Raw genomic sequence first — 8,876 nt, forward strand, 5'->3', positions numbered from 1 at the left:
CCAGGAACTCAGCCCAGTTTACTTCTCCATCCAAGTGTCTGTCTACACAACTTCATCCTCACCTCTCTTGCTATTTAAGGCCGCAATGATGCATTCTTGGGTTTTGTGCACTCATATGTTTTATATAAATAGCTTGTACATGTTTTCTTGTTGCTGTTGCTGCTCAGTTGTGTCCAACTCTTTGTGATCCCATGGACTGCAGCACACCAGGCTTCCTGGTCCTTCCCCATCTCCTGGAGCTTGCTCAAACTCATGTCCATTGAGTCAATGATGCCATCCAACCATCTTGTCCTCTGTCATCCCCTTCTCCTGCCCTCAGTCTTTCCCAGCATCAGGGTCTTTTCCAATTAGTTGGCTCTTTGCATCAAATGACCAAAGTTATTGGAGCCTCAGCTTCAGCATCAGTGCTTCCAATGAACATTCAGGGTTGATTTCCTTTAGGATTGACCAGTTTGATCTCCTTGAAGTCCAAGGGACTCTCAAGAGTTTTCTCCAACACCACAATTCAAAAGCATCAATTCTGCTGTGCTCAGCCTTCTTTATGGTCCAACTCTCACTTCTATACATGACTACTAAAAAAACCCCATAGCTTTGACTAATCAAGACCTTTGTCAGTGAAATAATGCCTCTGCTTTTTAATATGCTGTCTAGGTCTGCCATAGCTTTGAATATTTGGTGCAAGAGTGGAAGCCCAACTATATTTGCTCCTTGATGTTCACAATGAAAAGAAGTTCCTCACTATCTCTTTATCTCTTTATACCCTTGGTTCTCCACCTCCTTCCCCAGCAGCAAGAAACAGACATGAGTGGAATTGTTAAGAGCCCTGGAAAATAGGGATACCTGGTTGCTTTCTAAAGAGAAAACTTTGTAAGCAAGCCACAGGTAGGCAAGAGGGAAGGAGGTAGTTATAAAAGCTAGATTTGGTAGCTTATAAGCCAGAAAATTGCAGATATTTTGTAGCTCCTGGGATGTGGAAAGTGGTTCTGAAGACGAGTCAGAATTTTTCAGGGTCCCAAGAAATCCCTCAAGAGAAAAGAAAAACAACAAACAGACCCCCTTAGGCGAAGATGTTCAGTAACAAGTTTTCAAGCGCCTTTGCTCTTGGCGCCTCATTCATAGTGTAATGTCCACATGTGTCCACCGGAGAGCAGCATTTACCATGACTTAAAGCAACGTGTCCAAACCTGTCCTCTAAAGACTAACCACTTGAGATACTATGTCTGCCAAACTGAATTTATTAGGAAATACCAACTTGGGTTTCCAGTTTTTGCTTTTCAGAGGCACAAATAAGAACCATCTTATGTTTCAGATCACTCTGAGATAACCAGTGTTATGTTATTCCAGCAACACCCCAGATTTTTGTAGTTGGCCTTCTCAGAGAGAAATGTTAAGAAGAGGTATTACTGGGGCCACGCGGGGCAGGATGGAAGCCTCGCTGGGTCAGACTACGGCGATGCGGGAAGTGCGGACGCCGTAGGGGCCTGAAGCGGAGGTCGCAGACACGGTCCCCGGCCGCGGCCATGGCGGAGAGGCCCGAGGACCTAAACCTCCCAACGCCGTCATCACCGGAATCATCAAGGAGGCGCTCCAGGATGGTGTCAACATCTCCGCCTCCCGCGCCGCCAGCGTCTTTGTGCTAATGCCACATCCTGTGCCAACAGCTTCGCGATGAGAGGGAAGCTCAACACACTGAATGCCAACGATCTGCTGTCTGCCATGGACGAGATGGAGTTTCAGCGGTTCCTTACCCGGTTAAAAGAAGCTCTGGAAGCTTATAGGAGGGAGCAGAAAGGCAAGAAGGAAGCTTCAGAGCAAAAGAAGAAGAACAAAGACAAGAAAAACCAACAGATTCGGAAAAGCAGGACAAGCGCAGGGATGAGGACAACGATAAAGATGAGGAAAGGCTGAAGGAGGAAGAACAGAATGAAGAAAGTGGACAACTGAAGAGCGTGGGGAGACGCCCCTTGGACAGAACCACGCCAATCCTGGAACACGTTTGTGTGAGGCTTCTTCCTGCTGCGCAGAGTAGTCTTCACAGAAGAGCCTGAGAAGATCGAAATAAAATCTGAATTATCATCAGGATTATCATCAAAGCCAGTGCTTCCCAGACTCAGAGCATCTGAGGAGCAGAAACCTGTTTTGCTTAATCAGTCTCAAGGTTATAACTTTTTGGCAAGAGGGATTCTGAATGGCTAATTTAATTGGTCAGTTTGATCTCTTTTGTTTACATACACATATAGTTAGGCAATTGTTGATCTCCACTTCCCTCCCTGCCCCCCCAAAAAAGTAATAATAACTTCCATGCTGCCAACTATGTTCCGGATCACAGAGGCAGTTAAGGCTCAGGAAAAATTGGGGTTTGATTACAATCAACCTATTTGATTATGTAGTATTTGGCAATACTAGCTTATTTCAAGTGATCAGAATGGCTTAGCTTTAGGAAATTATTAAAAGGGTTGAAGAAACAATGAAATCAGCTGTCTCTTCACTTGACAGTAACATTAATTGAATTTTGTTTTCTACAGACCCACTTGGCCTGGAGCCCTTCTATATTGCCTGTTAGGCGTGTAACCTGCCTGGGTGGCTATCTTCTAGGCACATAATGTTTTTAAATCCACAGAGTAGAATTAGTTAAACAAGATTGCCAATGTGTCACTCTTATAAAACAGATGATTTAGTCTTAAATGCACCTCACTGCCTGCCACTGTACGGTTTCAGGATTTGTCATCATCTCATGGAAGGTATAAAACTCCAGGCTTTCCCTTCCCGTAGTCCATCTTCCAGATTTGTGACTATGGCTTTTCGTTTTTCCAATTCATGACAAGTTCTGACCTTTACATCTTCTAGGCTCAGCTTTCTCCCTCTGTCCTTCTCACCTCCTGTCTGTCCTACCTCTCCTATGCTCCCCATTCCCATTTTCTCTGCCCCTCTTTTTCTTACTTCTGCCAACCCAGGAACTTGGATGACCTGCAATATCCCAGAGTATGGCTTCCTCTGATTCCCTAATTCTAACCTTATGTCTTAAAACTGATTTTGTAAACCTCTTTGACCCGTGAGGGAAATCTGATGGTGCTGGGGAATCTAATTCCTCCCCTCACCCATCCCCTTTAACTGCTCCTAAGTATCTCAGTTGACCTTTCCAGGTTTTCTTCTCTTTCCTTTTGGTGTTCCAAGCACTGTTTTGTTGGTCTCTAAGTTGAGTGCTTGGAGGTCGAAAAGTAGTGAAGTGTAATTTGACACTGTTGATTTATTAAATGAGTACAGTGTAAGTTTGTTGATAAATGAGTGAAGACTATTGAGAAAATGATAATGCTTTGTATAATAAACATTATTGTTAAAAGTGAAAAAAAGAAGTATTATTAAAATGCTGAAAATTAAGAAAGGCAGGAATGGAGGGAGGGAAGAAAATAAAGAGAGGCAAGAGAATAGTAAGAGAAAAAGTCTGAGAACCAATACTATTCCCTGCCAGGGTCCAGCCCCGGTGGATCCAGGGAATTCGAAGGGGAGATGGCTTTGGTAAATCAGGATACAATAGCTTTAATTAAATATTAATTAGAGATATAAAGAGTAATAGAATGAGGATAGCTCAGTAGGAAAATTCAGTGGAGAAAAGAGGCTGAATAACTTGGTTTACGTGGAAAGCTAATAAAATTCCAAGGCAAGGAATTTACATCACCTACGTAGGCCGCAGGCGTCCTCCCGTTCTCCCGAAGGAGAGGAGACACTAAGCCCTCCCCGGTCAGATCTTAGAAGCCCAGGCATAATTAGTAGGCTTGACGAGCCTCCACTTTCCAGATGGGAATTCAGCCAGAAGGTGAGAGAAAGAACGACATGGGGAGACCAGTCTTTCGAGGAACTGATCCCCTTTTTTTATTTTCCAGGGTCTGTTTTTATACACTGAGATGTTATACAAAAGTCACGCGGGGTCAGCAGTCCTGACATTTATTAAAGTCAGGTGCTTTATACAAATGTATACAAAGGTCTTAGGGGTGTTACATCATCTTCTGGCCAGGGGGCCTGCTGACAATTTATGACCCTCTCCTTGTGATAGCGGTCAGTCAACCAGAACACTTATTTCTCCAGGAGTGATTATTCTTAAAACAGACACCACCTTCCGAAGGTACCAGATAAAGTTACATTCCTATAGGGTGAGGGTGTAGTGGGTTTTAATTAAGGAAAGAATTTGCTTAGCCTAAGGTCTAACGTGATTAATATCAAAGGTTAATACTTACTTCTTCTATATATTCATTAATGTGTATAAGGGCAGGGGATGTGGAGACTTAGCAGCAAACATTGGTTCAACAATGAAACCCTCCACCAGTATAATTCCTAACTAGCCCACTAATACTATACTAATAATTTTCTAACTTCTCAAAAGAATCTGTTTTTAGAAAGTTTAGAGCATCTCATGCCTCTCACGGTTGGGAGGCTGTGAACAATCACATGTGGCTGGACAAGCCTGTCAGGCAGGCTAGAGAACCTTAAGAGGAGTTTGTAGGTTGAAACACTCCTGTCACGCCCAGGAATTATTATTAACTGAAGCTCTAAGTTAACTCCTTCTCTGAAAGAGCTGGTGGGGGACAGCCCCCCGTAAAGTCAGAGGTGTAGGTGAGAACACAAAGCAGTAAAGTAGGCAGACTCTGGTTTTGGGGGTAGATGCTCGAGAATTTCCAGGGGGACTCCTGAGGCTCAATCCCGCCTTTGCGTATGTCAAGCCTACTTCCTCATGACCTTTGCCACGGGCGGAGTTCCTCACGCTGGCTCCCGGCAATTCCCGTTACCTGGGGACCCAGAGGCTTTGGTTTGAGAAACCCTAATTTTAGCCAGAGGAGTCAAACCATCTCCCCATGGTGGTGTAGTGGCATTTTTCTTTTCAGAGTAGGACATGCGTTCTTCCTTGGATGGAGCCTCCTAATCTAGTCTGTGTTGGGGAAGTGCTAAATACAAGTTAAGGAAATCTTCGGCTCATGGAAGTTTCTCATCACGTGTTCTTGGCTGATGACAATTCTTGTGGAGTTGGAGTGGTGGTATTGGGCATCAGCTGAATTTGTGTCTACAAATATTTCGGTGGCATAAGCTTAAAGGGAAGAAATATCAAGCCAGTGGAAGGCAAAATGAACTTAATGTACTTGACCAGACTGTAATATGCTTGAGGTCTGGGACTCTATATTATATATCATTTTTCCCTCCAATGCCAGTTCAGAGCTTGCAGCACAAAATAAATAAGTCGATGATAACACATTAAAAACCAGGGTATGCTAGGAGATAGGCATGAGCATCCCATTTTACAGCTAAAGAAAATGAGGTACAAAGGCATTTCCTTTCCTGAAGTCACAAAGTATGGTAGGCAGTTTCTGAAATGAATCCCCAAAAACCCTGTCTCCTGGTTTCCCCACCACACTGGGTTTTAACCCCTCCACTAGGGACTGGGCTGAAACTAGTGACTCAATTTAGTGGAAATAATATAGTAAAAGTATTGCAATATCACTACTGAGATTAGGTTAAAAAAGATGGACTTACCACCCCTCTCCCTCTTCCTCTCTCTCTTTTTCCCTCCCTCCCTCCCTCCCTCCCTGGCTCTTCTCACGGTTCCCTTCTGATGAAGGAAGCTGCCATGTTGGGGCTCCCTGTGGACGCCCACAGGAAGAAGCGGAGGCCTTCCGTCCTTCAGCCCATGAGGAACTGAGGTCTGCCTGCGGCCACACACCTGACAGAAAGCAGATTGATCCTGCCCCAGCTGAGCCAGCAGGTGAGACGGCAGCCCCATCTGACATCTGACATCCAGCTCAGTCACAGCCAGATCCTGACCTGGAGATCCTGACTCTCCAAATCCTGGAGACTGGGAGAGGACACATGTTGTTTTGAGCCACTAAGTTTGGAGCAGTGTGTTTAACAATAGACAGTGAATGCACACAGTTAATCTGAGGCCATCATACAAAAGTTGAGCTAAACTTGTTCTTAAAGCTCCTTTATCCAACTCTCTCAGCTTACAGCTGGGAAGCTGAGGGACTGAGACTTTCTCAGAGCCCCCATGACACTTGGGAAGCGCCAGGACCTCAGCCTGCTTGGTTTCTCCATCTAAGTGTCTGTCTACATGGCTTCATCTCACTTCTCTTGCTATTTAAGGCAAAAATGAGGCCTTCCTGGGGTGTGCTAACTGACATGTTTCATGTAAATGGCCTTACATGTTATAAGTGATGAATATTCTCACAAGATTAGAAGCCCAGCAATATTTGGTCCTACCTGTTCACAAAGAACCTCTCTCTGTACCCTTTGCTCTCCATCTCACTCCCCAGCAGCAATAGATGGACGTGAATGGATTTGTTAGGATCCTGGGATAATGAGACACCTGGACACTTTGTGACCAGGATATTGTAACAGGGCCACACACCCAGGCAAGAGGGAAGGAGCTAGTTTTAAGAGCTACTTTGGTATTGCAGATATTGCAATACCAATATTGCAAAGACTTGCAGATATTCTGCAGCTCCTGAGATGTGGAAAGTGGTTCAGAAGGTGAAGGAGAATTTTTCAGGGTCCCAAGGAATTCTCAAAAGAAAAAAGAAGTAACAGGGTCCTCTTTGCAGAAGACATTCAATAACATGTTATCTAGCAACTTTTCTCTTGAAGCCTCATTCATAGGTTGTAATGTTTAAATGTGTCCACAGGAGGGCAGCATTTACCACGACTTAAAGACAAATAGCCTAAGTCAACTTCTGAAGACTAACCCACTTGAGATATTTTGTCTGCCAAACTGAATTTATTAAGAAATATCAACTTGGGTTTCCAATTTTTGCTTTTCAAAGGCACAAATAAGAACCATCATATCTTTCAGATCACTCTGAGACGACTAGTGTTAAAATATATACCTGACCCCCACAAAATAGTTTTTAATTGGTCTTCTCACAGAGAAATGTAAGAAGAGTTACTAAAATGCTGAAGAAGTTTTAAAAAGAGAGAAGGAAAGAATGGAGGTGAGGAAGGAAAGAAATAGAAAAAGAAGAACAGTAGGAAAAGAAATCTAAGCACCATTACGACTTGGCAGATCCTAGGATATCCAGAGGCTACCTGGATTTGAGAAACCCTCATTTTAGCCAGAGGAGTCCAACCATCTCCCCAGGGTAGGGTGGTCCCGTTTTCCTTTTCAAAGTAGGACAGGAATTCTCTCTTGGATGGAGCGTCCTAATCTAGTCTCTGTTGGGGAAGTGCTAGATATGTGTTATGGATCTTCCGGCTCATGGATTTTTCTCATCACAGGTTCCTGGCCAATGACAATCATTTTGAAGGTCAGAGGAACTTAATCATCTTGACCACATGGGAATGTGCTTGTGGTCAGGGGCTCTAGACTATATGTCATTTTTTCCTCCAGTGGTAATGCAGAGCTTGGCACGCAGAATAAATGAGTTGATGACAACACATTAGAAACCAAGACGTGCTAGGAGATAGGCTTGAGCGCCCCATTTTGCATGGAAAGGAAATGAAATTCAAAGGCATTTTCTTTCATGAAATCACACAGTATAATTGGCAGCTTCTGTGTTGACTCCCAAAGAACACTTCTGGCTAGTATTCCCATCATACTGTGTTTCATCCCATAAACTTGGGACTGGGCTAAAAAATGATGACTGACTTTAATCAAAATATTATAGGCAAAGTGATGGGATATCACTTCTGATTAGGTTTTAACAGACTAAGTTTGCTCCCACCCCGACCCTTCCCTCCATATTCACTATCACCCACCCGCCCTCTCTCTCCCTCTCTCCCTCCCTCTCTCCCTCCCTCCCTCCCTCTCTCTCTTTCTCCCCTGCCTCTGGCTCTCCTCACGGTTCCCTTCTGATGAAGGGAGCTGCCATGTTGGGAGCTCCCTGTGGACGCCCACAGGAAGAAGCGGAGGCCTTCTGTCCAGCAGCCCATGAGGGGTCTGCCTGCGACCACACACCTGAGCAGAAAGCAGATCGACCCTCCGCCAGCTGAGCCAGCAGGTGAGATGGCAGCCCCGCCTGACACCTGACATCCAGCTCGGCCACGGCCAGATCCCGACCCGTGGAGACGGGTTTGACACACGTTGTTTTCAGCCGCTAAGCTTGGGTAGTGTGTTTCACAACAGGAAATGAACACACACCACTAATACCAGGCAATCAGATATTTGAAGGCCCGTCTCAGACCAATTCCTGGACATCGTTTCCCGCTAACAACTAAAGCATCAGAAGAGGTACCTTTGAATAGAAATTTCAAGAAAGGTCCAGAAAACAAAAACCAGACAGAAGTAGAGCTAAATGTTATCCAACTCTCTCAGTTTACAGCTGGGAAACTGAGAGCCTGAGACTTTCTCAGAGCCCCCATGACATGAGGGGAAGGCCGGGGCCAAACCTAGTCATGTTTCTCCATCCAAAGTGTCTACAGGTTTCATCCTCACCTCCCTTGCTATTTAAGACAGCTGTGAGGTGTTCTTGGGCTCTGTGCACTAACGTGTTTTATATAAATGTCTTGTACATTTTATGTAGTGGCGAATATTTATTGCAAGAGTGGTCCTTGATGTTCACAATGAAGAGACGTTGCTCAGCATCTCTATACACCCTTTTCTCTCCACCTCCCGCCCCAGCAGCAAGAAACAGACATGAATGGATACTTGGATGCTTTCTAAACAGGAAACTGTAACCAAACTGACAAAGGGAAGAGGGAAGGAGCTAGTTATAAGAGCTAGATGTGGTAGTTTATCTGCCAGAGACTTGCAGATATTCTGTTGCTCCTGGGATATGAAGGTGGCTCAGAAGATGGAGAATTTTTCAGGGTCCAAGGAATTCTTAAGAGAATAAGAAAATAAAAAATCAAACAGGGCCCTCTTTGCAGAAGACATTCAATAACGAGTTATTAAGAAACTT

At 44.4% G+C, this 8,876-nt stretch overlaps 1 pseudogene; it reads left to right on the forward strand.

Moving 5' to 3' along the window:
* Positions 1 to 788: 788 nt before the first annotated feature.
* Positions 789 to 2,472, forward strand: LOC133253371 (DNA polymerase epsilon subunit 3-like; annotated as a pseudogene).
* Positions 2,473 to 8,876: the final 6,404 nt, after the last annotated feature.

This window comes from Bos javanicus, chromosome 8 (assembly GCF_032452875.1).
Source record: "Bos javanicus breed banteng chromosome 8, ARS-OSU_banteng_1.0, whole genome shotgun sequence".
NCBI classification, from domain to species: domain Eukaryota; kingdom Metazoa; phylum Chordata; class Mammalia; order Artiodactyla; family Bovidae; genus Bos; species Bos javanicus.